This window comes from Bubalus kerabau, chromosome 1, assembly GCF_029407905.1.
Source record: "Bubalus kerabau isolate K-KA32 ecotype Philippines breed swamp buffalo chromosome 1, PCC_UOA_SB_1v2, whole genome shotgun sequence".
Taxonomy (NCBI): Eukaryota; Metazoa; Chordata; class Mammalia; order Artiodactyla; family Bovidae; genus Bubalus; species Bubalus kerabau.
In genome coordinates, this window is record NC_073624.1 from 54,263,543 (window position 1) to 54,288,057 (window position 24,515).

At 40.6% G+C, this 24,515-nt stretch overlaps 1 pseudogene; it reads right to left on the reverse strand.

The window, feature by feature from the left end:
• Positions 1-24,515, reverse strand: part of LOC129644107 (uncharacterized) — a 58,029-nt pseudogene that overhangs the window by 18,863 nt on the left and 14,651 nt on the right.

Genomic DNA, 24,515 nt, shown 5'->3' on the forward strand with positions numbered 1-24,515 from the left:
GAGTTACATGTGCCAAATTTATAATGCTAAAAAAACTTTTGGGGGGGCATTTTATTAGGTGTTTTATTTAATTCTTTAAATAGTGCTATAAAATTGGTGTCACTGTTGCAATTTTACAGGTAAAAAATGTGAGCGCTTGTCCAAGGCATGTTAACAGAGTCTGGAGTCAAGTTCAGAGCTTGTTGTTTCCAAGATGCTTACATTTCACTGATATTTAAAATGACTACTAAATAACTTTGAAATTACTGAATAAAAGAGAGTTTAAAATTACATTTACATGCAAGTTACAAATCGCCTGTTATTAATGCTGCAGAAAAGTGTAGAACCACATTCCTCCAGCGTAAAATGAAAAAGACCAGCACTTTCACCTGGAGTTCATAGAAATCATCAAAGAAGAGAATATCTTCTTGAATTAGAGATATTTCCAGCTGTTGGAACAACTAGAGCATGCAGCACATGGTCCATCCAAGGACGACTTCAGCGCACGTGTACATTCAGGCAGACTAAGAATGACTAAGGAAAATCTTGCCTCTGCCTTGGCAGGCTCACAGTCCTAGTGGTAGCTGCATAGAGTGATTCTGTGAGTCTGAATACTTTCCTGAAATAGATGGGGGATGAAGGGTGAAGAGGCAAGGACATTCACATGAGATCGCAGTTAAAGACAGCAGTTGAGAGGCTCTCGTGGTCCAGGTAAGGAAATGTAAGGGTTTGGAGAAGAGGACTTTTTTTTGAGATACTATTTGTCAGTCTCCATTTTTGACCATTTTTTCCAAAATAAAAAAATAAACTGACCTATTAAAAAAGAGAGAATGTCTTCTTGTCCCACTCTCACGTAACTACTAAAACAGTAGGCATTCTATCATAAAGAAGTACATTTAAAGATGTCTATCATTTCTATAGGACCAAATATAGCATTTTGATAAAAATGAGAGAACGAGTTCATTCACAAAACCTCAGTGGCCTTTCTCTTACACTTCTCTGAACAGCACCTGTGCCCCAGTCTGAATCCAGCTTCTCTGGCAGCATACATTTAAAAAGACAAGAATCCTTTCAAAGAATGATGGGGTGTATAAAGAGGGACTTAAAGGAAAGGGCAAGGAAAGCTATAGCTGGAAGACTGCCTGGACAAAAGTCAATTCATACTCTAATGCTCATTTTCTAAGACTAAAAATAAAAAGTTTATCACATAAAATTATATACTCTTAAGACTTCCTTATCTGCTTAGTTTTAGAAGTAAACCATTTACAGTTTGTTACAAAAACAACAACAAAAAGTTTTCCAGATTTAGAAAGCAAGTCCTGAAAGTAAATTATCAAAATTCTAAAATTATCAAAACATGATATGCCAAATTATAGAATACATACTCTCTAAATTTCAGAGTACACATGAACCCACTTCAAGAAACTATTTGGGGACTTTCCTGGTGGCACAGTGGATAAGAATCCACCTGCCGATGCAGGGGACACAAGTTCAATCCCTGATCCAGGAAAATTCCACATGCCACAGAGCAACTAAGCCTGTGCACCACTGAGCCCAAGCTCTACGGCCCCATGAGCCATAACTACTGAGCCTGTATGCCCCAACTACTGAAGCCCATGTACCTAAAGCCTATGGTCTGCAACAAGAGAAACCACCATAATGAGAAGCCCTTGTACTGCAATGAAGAGTAGCCCCTACTTGCCTTAACTACAGAAAGCCTGTGCATAGAAAAGAAGACTCAGGGCAAGCAAAAATAAAGAAATTTTTTTAAAAAGAAACTATTTTGTAAGTTATTTTAACTCTGATTAAACTTAAGCATTATTCCTCAGCATAAGATTAAAGATTTGTATTGAATATCAGAAGTGCCAGTTTCTAGGGTATTCTTATTAATAAAAGTAGAAAATGATAAAAGTTTGTCTGTAAAATAACCACATGGGAAAATGGCAATGGATCTAAATATCAAGCAGTGGATAAATTATAATGAAACATCATTTGCTAATCCCAACTGCATACTTCTGACTGCCCACTGAAACAAAAATCATATTTTCTAAAAAGGTTGGGCAGGGGTCGGGGGGGGTGTATCTATAAAACCCACACTTCACAGTGGGATCACAGTAAGGATGTGTTATGCAACAAGCAGGAAATGAACTTCTATGTAACTTTATGTAGAATTTAATTTCCTTGTGGGTATTTCCCCATTTGAATTAATGCAAACTACATTACTCATCCTAGAGAGAAATATGAATCAATCAGGCCAAGTACAAATATAAAAATGAAGTTTCTCCACTATGACTCACTCACATCACAACTGTCAAATGAGATGATAAAAATAAAAACTGAAGAAAATAACCTGGGGAAATACTATTCCAAGGCAAACTTTTTAAAAATAAATGTGAACAGCCAAGTATATAAGTTGTACCTCCCTCAGAAGAAAGTCACTGTTTTTACCAGGAGAGGTAACCAACCATCCTTCATGGCCAAAGACGTTGGAAATTAATTTCCATATTAATTGGTGTGAATATGAAAACAGCTTATATATTATATATATTCTAAAAAGCTAAGGAACTGGTATTTGTCAAGGTAAAACCAGAAGACATTTGTCCAGAAGGCCTGGTATACCCAGAAATTATTCAGATAATGACACTAATAAGTATTTGCACACTTATTAAAATGTATAATTTTATTTAGGGCTTCCTAATACAAACATACTTGGTAGGCTTCCAAGTACTTGTACATAGACTTGAATTAGCCAGGCCTCATAATGAAGCCATGTATTTTACAGGTGTAGTGGGTAAGCCGGCACTGCCATCATCACCCTGTTGTTGAGGAAACTGAGATTTACAGAAAGAGAACTGAGGTATTTTTCATTCAGCTGTTCCTTCTGTGGTACCAGCATGAGGATGGAGCTATGAAGGGAGAGGCTAGATTAGAGTAGGAAACCAGTTTTTAATAGGGTCAATTGTGCTTGGAAGAGAGACTGATATTTGTTAATTGCCATCTTCCTAAGATTCAGAATTGACCAAAGGAAGATCACCATCCCAGGTCTTAAGTCTTGACAGGAAAACAGGAAGAGCAAATAGTTTCTCTGGTGGCTCAGATGGTAAAGAATCTGCCTGCAATGCAGGATACCCGGGTTTGATTCTTCGTTAGGACAATCCCCTGAAGAAGGCAATGACAACCCCCCCCCGCCCCCAGTATTCTTTCCTGGAGAATCCCATGGACAGAGGGGCCTGGTGGACTACGGTCCATGGGGTCGAAAAGAGTGAGCGACTGAGCAACTAACACTCTCTTATTTAACAAGCACTTAAATAGCATTTACTATGTGTCAAGCACGTTCTATGGCTTTTATAAATATTTATTAATTTAATCCTCACAATGAACTTCTCAAATAGTACTATTATTATCCATATTTTACAGATGAGGAAACTGAAGCACAATAGGTAAATAACTTATCCAAGGTCACATGGCTAATAGGATATAGAACCAAGATCCAAACTCTGACTTCAGAGTTCAGGCTCTTAACCATTATTTGGTAACACAAAAGGTTAGACAACCCCATCACCTCATAACTAAAATCATCTCAATCATCAACTAGTCTCAGCTCTTCATTTTAAAGGTTAAACAAGGGAGAAGAATTCAAAAAATCACCAGAGCTTGATAACTGAGCCTCCAGAGGGCAGGAATCATACAACAGATTTCTAAGACCCAGTCATTTTTAAAATCCTCTACTATTTACTGCCTATACTAATCATTTAGAATGTATTAATAGCATGGGTTATCTTAGATCATCTTTCTTTCTAAGCCTATGTTCTGCCTTCTCAGTTTGAATAAACCCTCTAGGGATGGGACCTATGCCTCCTACCTCTGGGCAACCCTACTCCTGATATATGTCCCACACAAAGGGCGTCATATGGCGTCAGTAGGGATGAGGCCTTAGGTGACAATGAAGCAGACTATGTTAAGGTGAAGAACAAAGATGAAAGGTTCTGCCTACTTTAAATGTGTCCACTGCTTGCCCTCCTTCCCTTCGTTTATATTTGGAAAAAGAGAACACACACACACACACACACACACACACAAAGAAGCCTGTCTCTACGTAACGCTTCCAGAAAAAAAGGCTTCTGAATTCAATCTCTCTGAGAAGTGGAAAATAAGTCAAGAGATACATAAGCTGAGGAAAAACTGAACTTAATGAATTACCGGCACAAATGGCCAGTTACCTTTACTTAAGAGTCCACTGTATCTAATTTCAGAGCTACCCTGAGTATAATTTAAAGCTAAACTTCAGTGATATTTAAATGCCCTAAGCACCTGACCAAGTCTGTCTTTAAATTCTCAACTTCAATCTGTAGTTAATTTGAGGAGGATTAAACCAATCCTCCCCACGACTGTGATCACTGACCTTTTCTAATAATCTAAGATCATGAACCAAATAGGAAGCACAGTTCATTCTTTGCCCATAAAAAAACAGAACATAAAGAGATATTTATCCAAATTAGGAGTACCTTAAGTAACGATTCCATAGGAAATATTCCCTATTGACATATCCAAAAGGGCAGCAAATTACCCAGTGTGGTTAACTCTCCCACCTTATCTTCCCTGACCTCGACAACCTGACAACATCTAGGATTTTGCAAGAGCTAAGAAAAAGATTACTGAAGCAATATTTTGTTCTCAAATCAACAATCTCCAAGTACTCTGAAGCAAGTTACACTTACACATACCTGCTTCCTAAGGTAAAATCCAATTTTTACAGCTGAGCTCAAATGTCTGTTGAATTTCTCTCATTCAACAACTTGTCACCACCGTCTGAGGTTAAAGTCTTACCTCAGTATAGCATCTGCATGTGGACCTGCTGAAGATGACCACAGGGTGGCTGTGGATACAGGCCCGTGACTGGGCTCTGGGATCCTCGAGGGCCGTGCTGGTGGGCCCTGAGGTGGCCACTCACCACGACGGCTGAGCTTTTTGGCAAAATTTGACTAGAGAGATGATCCTTAGCTACAAGTAATAGAAGCAAAGACGCTAATTATCAGAAATAAAAACACGATGATGCAGCTTCTAATATTAGGTATACTCTACAAGCCTTACAACTTTAGCCCCAGGAGCCAAAATAAGGACTCTGAGGAAGGACTCTACCATGGATTACACCTTTAGTTCTGTCATCTGACTGGAGACTTCCGGCAGTTCATTCGCTATTCCCCTCTCATTTCACCATACTCAAAGTTAGTTCTCAGGGGATCCTGACAAATGATAGCAAGAGCCTGAACCAGCCCTGCAAGGTAGAAGAGTTAGTAAGAGGCTCTGGACACTGAGGGCCACATGTACCCGATGCTCACTCCCACTCGTGTTTGACACACAGAGGCCCCGAATCAGACATTATGTCCTCTTCTCACACAACTTGCTCGGGGACACAGGCACAGCCAGCTCAAACCAAGCCTTCCTCCTTTCCCTCCAGCTAATTCTTGGATAAGCAGACGCAGGATCTTTAGGACACAGAAGCAGCCAATTTTCAAAAAAAAAAAAAAACAAAAACGCAACTTTTTTTCAGCATCTCTGTTTCCTCCCCAGACTTTGCTGGGGCCCAATCTGGCACCATAACCAACATGATTCAGCGGAATGGTATGTGATCCCCACATGACAGCCCTGTCATTCTGTGCAGCATCACCAGCCAAAACCACTGAGAGATTGCTACCTCCAGCTTGTAAATGTCTAAACTAGCCATCTTCTTCAGGGCTCACACACAGACCAAACTTGATCCTACCCTCACTATTAATACTTGCTCTGTGAATTCTTTCTTCTCATTTCTGCTTGTCTGAGACCTAACTGTTCTCCAATCTCTTCATCATTTTCATAGTTCATATTCATGTTTACCAGAGACGGAGTGAATATCTAGACGCATCATCTCATTTAGTGTTTACAAGGATACCATTAGGCAGGCTCTGCTATCTCATCACCCCTATTTTGCAAATAAGGAAACATTCAGAAGTAAAGCAACCTCCCCAAGGTTGTACAGCTTACAGTAAGTGATGGAGTTAAAATTCAAATCAGGGTATAGTTCTCTAAGTGAAGTGAAGTGGCTCGGTCATGTCCGACTCTTTGCCACCCCATGGACTATAGCCTACCAGGCTCCTCCATCCATGGGATTTTCCAGGCAAGAATACGGGAGTGGATTGCTATTTCCTTCTCCAGGGGAACTTCCCGACCCAGGGATCTAACCCAGTTCTCCCTCATTGTAGGCAGACGCTTTACCGTCTGAGCCACAAGGGAAGCATAGTTCTCTAGAACTATAGCAAAACTGTAATTAAGCTCTGGTTTTTATTTTGTCTTTTCCATTTTACTTATTTTAGAAAGCAAAGTGGATACAAGGATTCTTAGTGGTAAAATATCATAGAAAGAGAATCACAGGATATGAGCATGGGAAAGACATTTTGGGCCACTAAGCTAACCAATTCATTCTACTGATAAAGAAACTGAGGTCCAAACAGGTAATTAATCGGCGTTGGAGTCAGGGCTACCACACAAGCTTCCTATCCCATTATGCCTTATTGCCTCTCTTGACTTCACGGGGATGACTGATTCTAAAAGAAGGTGACAGTTCCTTACATAACATCTATGCTAAAGTCCCCACCCTCCTATTAAGCTCAGATATTTGTCAATACACAGAACACAGTACTAAGTACAATGGCAAGGAAAGGAATATCTTCCATAATCAAAAGAGCTGCAGTCTTACTGGGGAAAGACTATTCACCACAAATAAAAATAAAACAAACAAATAGATAGGTAAATAAATAAATAAATAACAAGAGATTGCCCAAATAAACAATCATCAGAATTTTTCCTTAAATTCCACCTTTAACAAAGGCAAATACAATTTATTCATTTTATCATTTATTTTCAAAATTTCCCCCTCAATTTTGAAATAAAATTTGAAGCAGCACTGAAAGAAATATATTAAGTAAATGTTGCAAGAACTACACAGGACCAGGTGGTCAGAAAAACCCGCATAAAATAATGTTTCTTCTATTTTGCCCCAACTCTTCTGCCTGAGATCAATTTGTAATATTTTGATCCATCACATATCTACTGTCCACTTACAAAAACTCTAAAGTGTAATAAAAAAGAGAAAATGCTCCATGCTTAAACATTTATAAGAATTATTTACATCAGTAAAAGAGATTGGATAGCCCAGAAACAGACAAATATGGAATAATTTATAATAAAATATATCACAAAACAATAAAGAGAGAAAGTATTTTTTACCTAGTATAGCAATGATGACTTGATAATTTGGAAAAAACTTTTTTCCCTTACCTCTTACTATATGACAAAGCACGTTAAACGGAACTTAACCAGATCCCTGAGGCAATAACTTCCTAAGCTTAGAAGTAAATACAAAGGAAAAGAGCAACAGATTATACTGCAAAATAATAATAATAATAATGCTGCTGCTGCTGCTAAGTCGCTTCAGTTGTGTCCGACTCTGTGCGACCCCATAGATGGCAGCCCACCAGGCTCTGCCGTCCCTGGGATTCTCCAGGCAAGAACACTGGAGTGGGTTGCCATTGCCTTCTCCATTGTGTGAAAGTGAAAAGTGAAAGTGAAGTCTCTCAGTCGAGTCCGACTTGTAGCGACCCCATGGACTGCAGCCTACCAGGCTCCTCCATCCATGGGATTTTCTAGGCAAGAGTACTGGAGTGGCTTGCCATTGCCTTCTCCAAATAATAATAATAGTAGGGTTATTAAGGCCAAAGACTGGCTTAGAGAAAATATTTACATTTAAAACAAAACAAAACAAAAAAACAACAAGCAAATTGGTGAGAAACAGCACTACCATAATGATAAAATGAATAAAGAACAGAAATTCTTTAACTTATTAGAAATAAAAGAGCAAACCTAGAATAAAAAAAGGTCTATTGATTTTATTTCATAATCAGAAATGCAAATTAAAACAACGAAGAATCATTTCTTACATATTAAAGATGAAAATTCCCACTGGCGGGTAATTGTACACTGAGGACAGTCCATGGATATGAGGGGGTATGTAAATAAAATATTACTATTCTTTTGGAAAACAATTTGACAATGTGGATCGAAACATAAAGGGCCATATATATTTTTTAACCTAGCACTCTCACCTGGGTTATTATCTTAAAAGAAATCTAAAATAATGAAAATATTATACGGTATTCACAAAAATGATCCCACTTCCTAATCTCATAAAAGCTTTCTGTAGATTTTATTAATATAACTAGCATCACCTACGGAGAAGGCAATGGCAATCCACTCCAGTACTCTTGCCTGGAAAATCCCATGGACAGAGGAGCCTGGTAGGCTGCAGTCCATGAGGGTCACTAGGAGTCGGACACTACTGAAGTAACTTAGTAGCAGCAGCAGCAGCAGCATCACCTAGTAAATGGAAAACTTCCCTTTTCAGTACAAGTTCCATAAATTCAGGAGTAATCACGATCAGAACAGTTCAATTGCTCAGTCGTGTCCGACTCTTTGCAACCCCATGGACTGCTGCACACCGGGTTTCCCTGTCCATCACCATCTCCCAGCACCTACTCAAACTCACGTCCTTTGAGTCGGTGATGCCATCCAACTATCTCATCTTCTGTTGTCCCCTTCTCCTCCTGCCTTCAATCTTTCCCAGCATCAGAGTCTTTTCCAAGGAGTCAGTTCTTCCCATCAGATGGCCAAAGTATTGGAGTTTCAGCTTCAACATCAGTCCTTCCAATGAACACTCAGGACTGATTTCCTTTAGGATGGACTGGTTGGATCTCCTTGCAGTCCAAGAGTCTTCACCAACACCACAGTTCAAAAGCATCAATTCTTTGGCGCTCAGGTTTCTTAGGGGCCAACTCTCACATTCATACATGACTACTGGAGAAACCATAGCTTTGACTAGACAGACCTTTGTTGGCAAAGTAATGTCTCTGCTTTTTAATATGCTATCTAGGTTGGTCATAACTTTTCTTCCAAGGAGTAAGCATCTTTTAATTTCATGGCTGCAGTCACCATCTGCAGTGATTTTGGAGCCCCCAAAAATAAAGTCTGTCATTTGTTTCCATTGTTTCCCCACCTATTTGCCATGAAGTGATGGGACTGGATGCCGTGATCTTAGTTTCCTGAACGTTGAGCTTTAAGCCAACTTTTTCACTTTCTTTCACTTTCATCAAGAGGCTCTTTAGCTCCTTTTCACTTTCTGCCATAAGGATGGTGTCATCAGCGTATCTAAGTTTATTGATATTTCTCCTGGAAATCTTGAGTCCATCTTGTACTTCATTCAGCCTGGCATTTCACATGATGTACTCTGCATAGACGTTAAATAAGCCGGGTGACAATATACAGCCTTGACGTACTGCTTTCCTAATTTGGAACCACTCCATTATTCCATGTACTGTTCTAACTGTTGTTTCTTGACCTGCATACAGGTTTCTTAGAAGGCAGGTAAGGTGGCCTGGTATTCCCATCTCTTTCAGAATTTTCCACAGTTTTCCATAATTCCCACAGTCAAAAGTTTTGGCATAGTCAATAGAGCAGAAGATGTTTTTCTGGAATTCTCTTGCTTTTTCTATGATCCAATTGATGTTGGCAATTTGATCTCTGGTTCCTCTTCCTTTTCTAAATCCAGCTTTCACATCTGGAAATTCATGGTTCACATACTGTTGAAGCCTGACTTGGATAATTTTGAGCATTACTTTACTAGCTTGTGAGATGAGTGCAATTCTGCAGTAGTTTGAACATTCCTTGGCATTGCCTTTCTTAGGGATTGGAATGAAAATGGACCTTTTCCAGTCCTGTGGCTACTGCTGAGTTTCCCAAATGTGCTGGCATATTGAGTGCAGCACTTTCACAGCATCATCTTTTAGGATTTGAAATAGCTCAACTGGAATTCCTTCACTTCCACTAGCTTTGTTCATAGTGATGCTTCCTAAGGCCCACTTAACTTTGCATTCCAGGATGTCTTGCTCTAGGTGAGTGATCACACCATTGTGGTTATCTGGACCATGATTTTTTTTGTACAGTTCTTCTGTGTATTCTTGCCATCTCTTCTTAATATCTTCTGCTTCTGTTAGGTCCATACCATTTCTGTCCTTTATTGAGTCCACCTTTGCATGAAATGTTCCCTTGGTATCTTTAATTTTCTTGAAGAGATCTCTAGTCTTTCCCATTCTATTGTTTTCCTCTATTTCTTTGTACTGATCACTGAGGAAGGCTTTCTTATTTTTCTTGGAGATGGTCTTAATCGCTTCCTCCTGTACAATGTAAGAAATCTCCATAGTTCAGGCACTTTGTTTATCAAATTTAATCATAGTTTGGCCTCAGGCAAAACAATAGGGAGGGAACACAGCCCCACCCATCAACAGAAAATTGGATTAAAGTTTTACTGAGCATGGCCCCACCCATCAGAACAAGACCCAGTTTCCCCCAAACTCAGTCTCTCCCATCAGGAAACTTCCATAAGCCTCTTATCCTTGTCCATCAGAGGGCAGACAGAATGAAAACCACAATCATAGAAAACTAACCAAACTGATCACATGGACCACAGCCTGAACTCAATGAAACTATGAGCCATGCCCTGAAAGGCAGTCCAAGATGTATAGATCATGGTGAAGAGTTCTGACAGAACATGATCCACTGGACAAAGGAATGTGAAACCTCTTCAGTATTCTTGCCTTGAGAACCCCATGAACAGTATGAAAAGGCAAAAAGACAGGACACTGAAAGATGACCTCCCCAGGTCGGCAGGTGCCCAATATGCTATTGGAGAAGGGTAGAGAAATAACTCCAGAAAGAACTGTCGACTACAAATTGGCACTTACCAAGGCCATTGCCAAGGAGTGAACAATAAAGGCATTTTCTATCTGCCTCTATGGAGATTGAACCCCATGCTGCTATAGATGTTGATCTTCAACAACCCTGGAGGGAGTTGAGGGTAGAGTGAGGCACTCTGTGTTCCAGGGAATCTGGTGGGACAGGTCTTTAGATACTTTGGTATTTTTAGGAGCAGATTTCATGATCTTAATCCTTGCATCTCCTCATATCTAGAGAAGCACTAAATCCCTTCATGGTGACATCAGATCTAACAAAAAACCTTTCGTAAAATGAGTGCTTCATGGTACTGAACTCCCCCTTCACCAAAACCTTATATATTGACCTTCCCCACTGAATGGCAAACCACTTCAGTATTCTTGTCTTGAGAATCCCATCAATGGTATGAAAAGGCAAAAAAACAGGACACAGAAAGAGGAACTCCCCAGGTCGGTAGGTGCCCAATATGCTACTGGAGATCAGTGGAGAAATAACTCCAGAAAGAATGAAGAGACAGAGCCAAAGCAAAAACAAGACCCAGCTGTGGATGTGACTGGTGATGGAAGCAAGGTCCGATGTTGTAAAGAGCAATATTGCATAGGAACCTGGAATATTAGGTCCATGAATCAAGGCAAATTGGAAGTGGTCAAACAGGAGATGGCAAGAGTGAACATCGACATTTTAGGAATCAGCAAACTAAAATGGATTGGAATGGGTGAACTTAACTCAGATGACCATTATGTCTACTATTGTGGGCAAGAATCCCTTAGAAGAAATGGAGTAGCCATCATAGTCAATAAAAGAGTGCAAAATTCAGTCCTTGGATGCAGTCTCAAAAACAACAGAATGATCTCTGCTTGTTTCCAAGGCAAACCATTCAATATCATGGTAATCCAAGTCTATGCCCCTACCAGTAATGCTGAAGAAGCTGAAGCTGAATGGTTCTATGAAGACCTACAAGACCTTTTAGAACTAACACCCCAAAAAGATATCCTTTTCATTATAGGGGACTGGAATGCAAAAGTAGGAAGTCAAGAAATACCTGGAGTAACAGGCACATTTGGCCTTGGAATACGGAATGAAGCAGGGCAAAGACTAATAGAGTTTTGCCAAGAAAATGCACTGGTCATAGCAAACACCCTCTTCCAACAACACAAGAGAAGACTCTACACGTGAACATCACCAGATGGCCAACACTGAAATCAGATTGATTATACTCTTTGCAGCCAAAGATGGAGAAGCTCCATACAATTAGCAAAAACAAGACTGGGAGCTGACTGTGGCTCAGATCATGAACTCCTTATTGCCAAATTCAGACTTAAATTGAAGAAAAGTGGGGAAAACAAGTAGACCATTGAGGTACGACCTAAATCAAATCCCTGACTATACAGTGGAAGTGAGAAATAGATTCAAGGGACTAGCTCTGATAGACAGAGTGCCTGGTGAACTATGGACAGAGGTCTGTGACACTGTACAGGAGACAGGGATCAAGACCATCCCCAAGAAAAAGAAATGCAAAAAGCAAAATGGCTCTTTGAGGAGGTTTTGTAAGTAGCTGTAAAGAGAAAAGAAGTGAAAAGCAAAAGAGAAAAAGAAGATATACCCATCTGAATGCAGAGTTTCAAAGAATAACAAGGAGAGATAAGAAAGCCTCCCTCAGGAATCAATGAAAAGAAATACAGGAAAACAATAGAATGGGAAAGATTAGAGATCTCTTCAAGAAAATTAAAGTTACCAAGGGAACATTTCATGCAAAGATAAGCTCAATAAAGGACAGAAATGGTATGGACCTAACAGAAGCAGAAGATATTAAGAAGAGGTGGCAAGAATGCACAGAAGAACTGTACAAAAATATCTTCATGATTCAGATAACCATGATGGTATGATCACACCTACAGCCAGACATCCTAGAGTGTGAAGTCAAGTAGGCCTTAGGAAGCATCACTATAAACAAAGCTAGTGGAGGTGATGGAATTCCAGTTGAGCTATTTCAAAACCTAAAAGATGATACTGAGAAAGTGCTGTACTCAATATTGCACCAAATTTGGAAAACTCAGCAGTGGCCACAGGACTGGAAAAGGTCCATTTTCATTCCAATCCTTAAGAAAGGCAATGCCAAAGAATGCTCAAACTACCACACAATTGCACTCATCTCACACACTAGTAAAGTAATGCTCAAAATTATCCAAGCCAGGCTTCAGCAATATGCGAACTGTGAACTTCCTGATGTTCAAGCTGGTTTTAGAAAAGGCAGAGGAACCAGAGATCATATTGCAAACATGCGCTGGATCATTGAAAAAGCAAGAGAGTTCCAGAAAAACATCTATTTCTGCTTTATTGACTATGCCAAAACCTTTGTGTGGATCACAACTGCGGAAAATTCTGAAATAGATGGGAATAACAGACCACCTGACCTGCCTCTTGAGAAATCTGTACGCAGTTCAGGAAGCAACAGTTAGAACTGGATGTGGAAAAATGGACTGGTTCCAAATTAGGAAAGGAGTATGTCAACGGGTTATATTGCCACCCTGCTTATTTAACTTATATGCAGGGTTCAGCTCAGTTCAGTTGCTCAGTCATGCCCGATTATTTGCGACCCCATGAACCCGCAGCATGCCAGGCTTCCCTGTCCATCACCAACTCCCGGAGTCCACCCAAACCCATGTCCATCAAGTTGGTGATGCCATCCAACCATCTCATCCTCTGTCGTCCCCTTCTCCTCCTGCCTGAATCTTGCCCAGCATCAGGGTCTTTTCAAATGAGTCAGCTCTTCGCATCACGTGGCCAAAGTATTGGAGTTCCAGCTTCAACATCAGTCTTTCCAATTAACACCCAGGACTGATCTCCTTTAGGATGGACTGGTTGGACCTCTTTGAAGTCCAAGGGACTCTCAAGAGTCTTCTCCAACACCACAGTTCGAAAGCATCAGTTCTTCAGCACTCAGTTTTCTTTATAGTCCAACTCTCATATCCATACATGACTACTGGAAAAACCATAGCCTTGACTAGATGGACCTTTGTTGGCAAAGTAATGTCTCTGCTTTTAAATATGCTGTCTAGGTTGGTCATAACTTACCTTCCAAGGAGTAAGCATCTTTTAATTTCATGGCTGCAATCACCATCTGCAGTGATTTTGGAGCCCAGAAAAATAAAGTCAGCCACTGTTTCCACTGTTTCCCCATCTATTTGCCATGAAGTGATGGGACCAGATGCCAAGATCTTAGTTTTCTGAATGTTGAGCTTTAAGCCAACTTTTTCACTCTCCTGTTTCACTTTCATCAAGAGGCTTTTGAGTTCCTCTTCACTTTCTGCCATAAGGGTGGTATCATCTGCATATCTGAGGTTATTGATATTTCTCCTGGCAATCTTGTATCCAGCTTGGGTTTCCTCCAGCCCAGCGTTTCTCATGATGTACTCTGCATAGAAGTTAAATAAACAGGGTGACAATATACAGCCTTGATGTACTCCTTTTCCTATTTGGAACCAGTCCGTTGTTCCATGTCCAGTTCTAACTGTTGCTTCCTGACCTGCATACAGGTTTCTCAAGAGACAGGTCAGGTGGTCTATTATTCCCATCTATTTCAGAATTTTCCAAAGTTTATTGTGATCCACACAGTCAAAGGCTTTGGCATAGTCAATAGAGCAGAAGTAGATGTTTTTCTGGAATTCTCTTGCTTTTTCTATGATCCAGCAGATGTTGAAAATTTGATCTCTGGTTCCTCTGCCTTTTCCAAAACCAGCTTGAACACCTGAAAGTTCATGGTTCATGTATTACTGAAGCCTGGCTTGGAGAATTTTGAGCATTACTTTACTAGCGTGTGAGATAAGTGCAATTGTGCGGTAGTTTGAGCATTCTTTGGCATTGCCTTTCTTAAGGATTGGAATGAAAACTGACCTTTTCCAGTCTTGTGGCCACTGCTGAGTTTTCCAAATTTGCTGGCATATTGAGTGCAGCACTTTCACAGCATCATCTTCCAGGATTTGAATAGCTCAACTGGAATTCCATCACCTCCACTAGCTTTGTTTGTAGTGATGTTTCCTAAGGCCCACTTGACTTCACATTCCAGGATGTCTGGCTCTAGGTCAGTGATCACACCATTGTGATTATCTGGGTCGTGAAGATCTTTTTTGTACAGTTCTTTGGCGTATTATTGCCATCTCTTATTAATATCTTCTGGTTCTGTTAGGTCCCTACCATTTCTGTCCTTTACTGAGCTCATCTTTGCATGAAATGTTCCCTTGGTATCTCTAATTTTCTTGAAGAGATCTCTAGTCTTTTCCATTCAATTGTTTTCCTCTATTTCTTTGCATTGATCACTGAAGAAGGCTTTCTTATCTCTCCTTGCTATTCCTTGGAACTCTACATTCAAATGGGTATATCTTTCCTTTTCTCCTTTTCTTTTGGCTTGCCTTCTTTTCACAGCTATTTGTAAGGCCTCCTCAGACAGCCATTTTGCTTTTTTGCATTTCTTTTTCTTGGGGATGGTCTTGATTCCTGTTTCCTGTACAATGTCATGAACCTCCATCCATAGTTCATCAGGCACTCTATCAGATCTAGTCCCTTAAATCTATTTCTCACTTCCACTGTATAATCATAAGGGATTTGATTTAGGTCATACCTGAATGGTCTAGTGGTTTTCCCTACTTTCTTCAATTTAAGTCTGAATTTGGCAATAAGGAGTTCATGGTCTGAGCCACAGTCAGCCCCTGGTCTTGTTTTTGCTGACTGTATACAGCTTCTCCATCTTTGGCTGCAAAGAATATAACCAGTCTGATTTCGGTGTCGACCATCTGGTGATGTCCATGTGTAGAGTCTCTCTTGTGTTGTTGGAAGAGGGTGTTTGCTATGACCAGTGTGTTCTCTTGGCAGAACTCTATTAGCCTTTGCCCTGCTTCATTCTGTACTCCAAGGCCAAATTTGCCTGTTACTCCAGGTGTTTCTTGACTTCCTACTTTTGCATTCCAGTCCCCTATAATGAAAAGGATATCTTTTTGGGGTGTTAGTTCTAAAAGGTCTTGTAGGTCTTCATAGAACTGTTCAACTTCAGCTTCTTCAGCATTACTGGTAGGGGCATAGACTTGGATTACCATGATATTGAATGGTTTACTTGGAAATGAACAGGGATCATTCTGTCATTTTTGAGATTGCATTCAAGTACTGCATTTCAGACTCTTTTGTTGACCATGATGGCTACTCCATTTCTTCTAAGGGATTCCTGCCCGCAATAGTAGATATAATGGTCATCTGAGTTAAATTCACCCTTTCCAGTCCATCTTGGTTCACTGATTCCTAGAATGTTGACATTCACTCTTGCCATCTCCTATTTGCCCACTTCCAATTTGCCTTGATTCATGGACCTAACATTCCAGGTTCCTATGCAATACTGCTCTTTTCAGCATCAAACCTTGCTTCTATCACCAGTCCCATTCACAACTGGGTGTTGTTTTTGCTTTGGCTCCAACCCTTCATTCTTTCTGGAGTTATTTCTCCACTGATCTCCAGTAGCATATTGGGCACCTACCGACCTGAGGAGTTCATCTTTCAGAGTCCTATCTTTTTGCCTTTTCATACTGTTCATGGGGTTCTCAAGGCAAGAATACTGAAGTGGTTTACATTCCCTTCTCCAGTGGACCACATTCCGTCAGACCTCTCCACCATGACCCGTCCATGTTGGGTGGCCCCATATCGCATGGCTTAGTTTGAGTTATACGAAGCTGTGGTCCATGTGATCAGAATGGCTAGTTGTCTGCGATTGTAGTTTCAGTCTGTCTGCCCTCTGATCCCCTCTCTCAGTGTCTACCCTCTTACTTGGGTTTCACTTACCTTGGACATGGGGTCTCTCTTCATGGCTGCTCCAGGAAAGCGCAGACCCTGCTCCTTACCTTGGACATGGGGTAGCTCCTCTCGGTCTCCGCCCCTGACCTTGGGTGCCGGGTAGCTTCTCTAGGCCGCCGCCCCTGACCTCGGGCACAGGGTAGCTCCTCTAGGCTGCTGCCCCTGACCTCGGGTGCGCCGTAGCTCCTCTCCGCCGCTGCCCCTGGCCTCGGGCGTGGGGTACCTTCTCTTGGCAGATGCCCCTGACCTCGGGCACCAGGTAGCTCCTCTCGGCCACTGCCCCTGACCTCTGGCCCAGGGTATGCCAGGCTGGATGAAGCACAAGCTGGAATCAAGATTTCCGGGAGAAATATCAATAACCTCAGATATTCAGATGACATCATTCTTATGGCAGAAAGAGAAGAACTAAAGAGCCTTGTGATGAAAGTGAAAGAGAGTGAAAAAGTTGGCTTAAAGCTCAACATTCAGAAAACTAAGAACATGGCTTCCAGTCCCATCACTTCATGGCAAATAGATGGGGAAACAGTGGAAACAAATGACAGACTTTATTTTTCTGGGCTCCAAAATCACTGCAGATGGTGACCGCAGCCATGAAATTAAAAGACGCTTGCTCCTTGGAAGGAAAGTTATGACCAACCTAGGCAGCATATTCAAAAGCAGAGACATCACTTTGCCAACAAAGATCCGTCTAATCAAAGCTATGGGTTTTCCAGGAGTCATGTACGGATGTGAGAGTTGGACTATAAAGAAAGCTGAGCGCCAAAGAATTAAATCTTTTGAACTGTGATGTTGGAGAAGACTCTTGAGAGTTGAGTCCTGAGTGTGCACTGGAAGGACTGATGATGAAGCTGAAACTCCAATAGTATGGCCACCTGATGCGAAGAACTGACTCATTTGAAAAGATCCTGATGCTGGGAAAGATTGAAGGCAGGAGGAGAAGGGGACAACAGAGGATGAGATGATTGGATGGTATGACCGACTCAATGGACATGAGTTTGTGTGAACTCTGGGAGTTGGTGATGGACAGGGAGGCCTGGCATGCTGCAGTCCATGGGGTCACAAAGAATCGGATATGACTGAGCAACTGAATTAAACTGAACTGCCACTTTGGAGCAGTCTCTCAGAGCTATCTGAGATGCTGCCTCCCAAGCTACAGTCCTCATTTTGCCCCAAATAAAACTTAACTCGCACAACTCTCAAGTTGTATGTCTTTTTTAGTCAACAGAATGAAAAGATGGAGCCAAAGTGAAAACAATGCCCTTGTGAATGTGACTGATGATGGAAGTAAAGTCCTTTGCTATAAAGAACAATATTGCATAGGAACCTGGAATATTAGGTCTATGAATCAGGGTAAATTGGAAGTGGTCAAACAGGAGATGGCAAGAGTGAACATCGACATTTCAGGAATCAGTGACTCAAGAGGGATGGGTCACAGTGGAGAATTTTGACAAAACGTGGTCCACTGGAGAAGTGAATGGCAAACCACTTCCGTATTCTTGCCTTGAGAACCCCATGAACAGTATGAAAAGTAATCATGATAACTTCCTGTAAAATCCAACGGGAACAAAACAGGCCATTGACCTAATTAACTCTCTTTCACTCCCTACCTCCTGAATGTTTATATCACCTTTCTAGACACAAAGTTATATCTCATTTCAGCTGCCTTTTTCCCTTCAAAGGCTATATTACAAAGATTCTCTCCCTGCTGTCTAGCCTACTTCACTTCTTTCTACTCCCCGTCTCAATTGCTCTCTTTTTATCTAACTATTCCCAACAGTTTAATCACAGTATAAACAATATAATATACAGTTAAGTTTTAAAAAAGTAGAAATAACAGATGTCTTCTCACACTAGGACAATGGCTAAATTACAGCAGCTCTCTTGTTCTTCAATAATTTTAATGGCTGCATACTATTTAAGACTCAAAACAATATGGAAATGGTTTGACATAATGATATTTAAAAACAAACAGAATACCAAATCCTATGTACTGTAGTTGCAATTATGTAACACTCTGCCTATAGATTTTTTGTAGTCTGAGCCACCAGGAAAGTCCTAAATACTGATTGGAAGGACTGATGCTGAAGCTCCAGTACTTTGGCCACCTGATTTGAAGAGCCAATTCCTTGGAAAAGACCTTGATTCTGGGGAATACTGAAGGAGGAGAAGGGGTCAACAGAAGATGAGATGGTTGGATGGCATCATCGACTCAATGGACATGAGTTTGAGCAAACTCTGGGAGATGGTGAAGGACAGGGAAGCCTGGCATGCTGCAGTCCATGGGGTCACAATGGATTGGACACAACTGAGCAACAAGTGCCTATATAAATCCTGAAAATGAATCTGTAAAATGGTCATGTAAGTTGTTCTGGCATGATAGGATTAGGCATGGCTTTTTCTCTCTTGTATTTCTCAAATTTAAACATTTTTTTGCAAAGCATAATAACTGGCCACAAATTGCTACATATAATCCTTAAACAGAGCCTGAAGTCAAAAAGACACTGAGGAAATTTTACTATAGACTTGTGCTGGATGATATTATATCAACATTAAGCCCAACGGGTTTTTGTAGAAGAGTACTTCTTCTTTAGAGACACATCCTGATATAGAGTGAAAAGTCATAAGGCCTGCAATATCCCAAATGATTCAGGAAAAAAGTGTGTGTGTGTGTGTGTGTAAGGAAAGAAAAGAAAACAAATGAAGTGAAATATGAATCTTATGAATGAAATATGGGTAAGTTATAATATTATTCTTTCACTTCACTGTTGACCTGGGTGAACTGTTAGATTGCTGGGTTAGTAGTTTTTAAAATTTTTGTATAGAGTGCACAATAGTATGCTTCTGTTTGAACTTGTGAGGAAAGTCTGGTTTATTCATCTTCATCCCATCACCTTCAATCCTGTCCCTGCACTGAGGGTGGTTTGCATTTGAAAAACTCAGGAAATTTCAAGTCAACTAATCCTAGAGACATTAAAAAGCTGAGAAGCAATCCCTGAGACTGATTTCTTGATTTCCTTTGTTCAGACAGAATCCCAACGACTTCTCTGGTGCAAAATAAACATCTCTAAACTGTGGCCCTCAAAATGTGGTAGGCATACTTTTAGAGGTCTCTTCACCTTTTTAGAGGTGAAACTATTTTCATAATAAGATACATTTGTATTTTTCACTGTTGGGGTCCTTAATAATGTTTAAGAGTAAAGACCTGAGACCAAATTTTTGAAAACTACCAACCTTGACATTTTGAAAAGTTTGAAAGAGAATATGTGAAAAGTGGAGTTTCATTAGGACCCCAAATTTTAATCTAGGATTGTAAAACAAACAAGTTCTTCTCTTAAACCTAAGAGAACACAGGTTGGTTTCTCTTTCAAAGACTCTAAAATTAATTGGAATAGGGCAGTCCTCTAGGCCTCTTTTTTAAAAATTGTTGTTGGTGTTATTCTTTTGTCATGAGCTCTAATTCCAGGAAACTTAAAAAGAAGAAGGAGAAGAATAAGGAGAAGGAGAAGGAAGAGAAGAGGAGGCAGGGGTGGAGAAGGGAGGGGAGAAGGAGGAGCAAGAGAAGAAGAAGCAGCAAAAACAGCAACAGCAGAAACAGCCGGACTGTAAGGAAGAGGTCCATCAACAACTCCGCCTTTCTGGATCCTTAATCATTGCATGAAGGTGCAAAGGCTTGTGTTTCTACCTCATGTTCATAGCAACTAACATAAAACCAGCTGCTCATCAGGAGAGTTGACTGATCAGAATTTTGAAGGGACCAGATCAAGGTTAAGAGGTTTACACCAATCAGAGAATAAGAGAAGTAACCTAAGAACTTCAAAACAGGGAAACATGGGGGAGGGGAAAGAAGAGCCCAACAAACAAAGCAAAATGGCAAGGTTAAACACAGACTGGAACTGCCACTTGTTAGAACTTGAATTTTTGCCATTAATTAGCAACATGATCACTTCAAATGCGATGATAAAAATTTTACAGCTCTCCACTTTGCCTGCTGTCATCACTTTCTGGTTTGTGGGTTTCTGACATGTGTGTTTTTAACCTGTTGCCTGTGGTTAAATGCAAGAGCTCTGAAGAAGTCAAGGATTTCTGCAGATCCCATAGCTTGACAAAGCTTTTTATTCAGTTCATGTGCAAAGACCACAAATACACCACCACTATCAGATTTTTTAAAAATAAATGAATTAATAATTTTTAATAGTATTTTATTCAAACCACTTTTATTCAAAGAAACATGGAATATCATTACACTTGGGTAGCAGTAAGGAAGCTTAAAGGGGATGCATATATGATCTACAAAGTGAAGAAGACAAGATAATTATATGTGTTTTTAAAAGATTGCAGGGTATGAGACATGCTAGAAAAATAAAACACAAATATTTGTGGAAACATAAGGAAGACTAGAAACTCTTTAATGGAACATGCTGATGACTCTCTGATGCTGAACATAATACTGAGTCGGCCAAAGAGTTCATTCGAGTTTTCCCTAACATCATCAGAAAAACCCAAATGATCTTTTTGGCTAACCCAATACAGCTTAGTTTTTAGTACTAGTTATTTACCAACTTGGGTCCGGGGTGGTGAAACACTTGGATGATCTTCAGCTTTAAAAGGAGATTTTAGTTCTTACAAAGAATTTGTCATATGAAATACTAATTATGTTAGAAGCAAGCTGTTACAAAAAGGCAGATGACATCCTGGCCATAGCTCTTCTTGTGTGTCCTTCAAAGGAGTCTTATCAGGAGGTTAAAATTAAACCTGGGTTGTGCTGTGGATCTGCTGTTTTCCTCTATTTCTTTGCATTGATCGCTGAAGAAGGCTTTCTTATCTCTTCTTGCTATTCTTTGGAACTCTGCATTCAGATGTTTATATCTTTCCTTTTCGCCTTTGCTTTTCGCTTCTCTTCTTTTCACAGCTATATGTAAGGCCTACCCAGACAGCCATTCTGCTTTTTTGCATTTCCTTTACATGGGAATGGTCTTGATCCCTGTCTCCTGTACAATGTCACGAACCTCATTCCATAGTTCATCAGGCACTCTATCTATCAGATCTAGTCCCTTAAATCTATTTCTCACTTCCACTGTATAATCATAAGGGATTTGATTTAGGTCATACCTGAATGGTCTAGTGGTTTTTCCCTACTTTCTTCAATTTCAGTCTGAATTTGGCAATAAGGAGTTCATGGTCTGAGCCACAGTCAGCTCCCGGTCTTGTTTTTGCTGACTGTATAGAGCTTCTCCATCTTTGGCTGCAAAGAATATAATCAATCTGATTTCGGTGTTGACCATCTGGTGATGTCCATGTATAGAGTCTTCTCTTGTGTTGTTGGAAGAGGGTGTTTGCTATGACCAGTGCATTTTCTTGGCAAAACTCTATTAGTCTTTGCCCTGCTTCATTTCGTATTCCAAGGCCAAATTTGCCTGTTACTCCAGGTGTTTCTTGACTTCCTACTTTTGCATTCCAGTCCCCTATAATGAAAAGGATATCTTTTTTGGGTGTTAGTTCTAAAAGGTCTTGTAGGTCCTTCATAGAACCGTTCAGCTTCTTCAGCGTTACTGGTTGCGGCATAGACTTGGATTACTGTGATATTGAATGGTTTGCCTTGGAAATGAACAGAGATCATTCTGTCGTTTTTGAGATCGCATCCAAGTACTGCATTTCAGACTCTTTTGTTGACCATGATGGTCACTCCATTTCTTCTGAGGGATTCCTGCCCGCAGTAGTAGATATAACGGTCATCTGAGTTAAATTCACCCATTCCAGTCCATTTCAGTTTGCTGATTCCTAGAATGTTGACATTCACTCTTGCCATCTCTTGTTTGACCACTTCCAATTTGCCTTGATTCATGGACCTGACATTCCAGGTTCCTATGCAATATTGCTCTTTACAGCATCGGACCTTGCTTCTATCATCAGTCACATCCACAGTTGCGTATTGTTTTTGCTTTGGCTCCATCCCTTCATTCTTTCTGGAGTTATTTCTCCACTGATCTCCAGTAGCATATTGGGCACCTACCGACCTGGGGAGTTTCTCTTTCAGTATCCTATCATTTTGCCTTTTCATACTGTTCATGGGGTTCTCAAGGGAAGAATACTGACGTGGTTTGCCATTCCCTTCTCCAGTGGACCACATTCTGTCAAATAAATAAAAAGAAATAGAGGAAAACAACAGAATGGGAAAGACTAGGGATCTCTTCAAGAAAATCAGAGATACCAAAGGAACATTTCATGCAAAGATGAGCTCGATAAAGGACAGAAATGGTATGGACCTAATAGAAGCAGAAGATATTAAGAAGAGATGGCAAGAATACACAGAAGAACTGTACAAAAAAGATCTTCACGACCCAGATAATCACAATGGTGTGATCACTGACTTAGAGCCAGACATCCTGGAATGTGAAGTCAAGTGGGCCTTAGAAAGCATCACTATGGACAAAGCTAGTGGAGGTGATAGAATTCCAGTTGAGCTCTTCCAAATCCTGAAAGATGATGCTGTGAAAGTGCTGCCTCAATGTGCCAGCAAATTTGGAAAACTCAGCAGTGGCCACAGGACTGGAAAAGGTCAGTTTTCATTCCAATCCCGAAGAAAGGCAATGCCAAAGAATGCTCAAACTATCGCACAATTGTACTCATCTCACAAGCTAGTAAAGTAATGCTCAAAATTCTCCAAGCCAGGCTTCAGCAATACGTGAACCGTGAACTTCCAGATGTTCAAGCTGGTTTTAGAAAAGGCAGAGGAACCAGAGATCAAATAGCCAACATCTTCTGGGTCACAGAAAAAGCAAGAGAGTTCCAGAAAAACATCTATTTCTGCTTTATTGACTATGCCAAAGCCTTTGACTGTGTGGATCACAATGAACTGTGGAAAATTCTGAAAGAGATGGGAATACCAGACCACCTGACCTGCCTCTTGAGAAACCTGTATGCAGGTCAGGAAGCAACAGTTAGAACTGGACATGGAACAACAGACTGGTTCCAAATAGGAAAAGGAGTACGTCAAGGCTGTATATTGTCACCCTGTTTATTTAACTCCTATGCAGAGTGCATCATGAGAAACTCTGGGCTGGAGGAAGCACAAGCTGGAATCAAGATTGCCAGGAGAAATATCAATAACCTCAGATATGCAGATGATACCACCCTTATGGCAGAAAGTGAAGAGGAACTCAAAAGCCTCTTGATGAAAGTGAAACAGGAGAGTGAAAAAGTTGGCTTAAAGCTCGACATTCAGAAAACTAAGATCATGGCATCCGGTCCCATCACTTCATGGCAAATAGATGGGGAAACAGTGGAAACAGTGGCTGACTTTATTTTTCTGGGCTCCAAAATCACTGCAGATGGTGATTGCAGCCATGAAATTAAAAGATGCTTACTCCTTGGAAGGTAAGTTATGACCAACCTAGACAGCATATTAAAAAGCAGAGACATTACTTTGCCAACAAAGGTCCATCTAGTCAAGGCTATGGTTTTTCCAGTAGTCATGTATGGATATGAGAGTTGGACTATAAAGAAAACTGAGTGCCAAAGAATTGATGCTTTTGAACTGTGGTGTTGGAGAAGACTCTTGAGAGTCCTTTGGACTGCAAGGAGATCCAACCAGTCCATCCTAAAGGAGATCAGTCCTGGGTGTTCATTGGAGGGACTGATGTTGAAGCTGAAACTCCAATACTTTGGCCTCCTGATGCGAAGAGCTGACTCATTTGAAAAGACCCTGATGCTGGGAAAGATTGAGGGCAGGAGGAGAAGGGGACGACAGAGGATGAGATGGCTGGATGGCATCACTGACACAATGGACATGAGTTTGGGTGGACTCCGGGAGTTGGTGATGGACAAGGATGCCTGGTGTGCTGCGGTTCATGGGGTCGCAAAGAGTCAGACACGACTGAGTGACT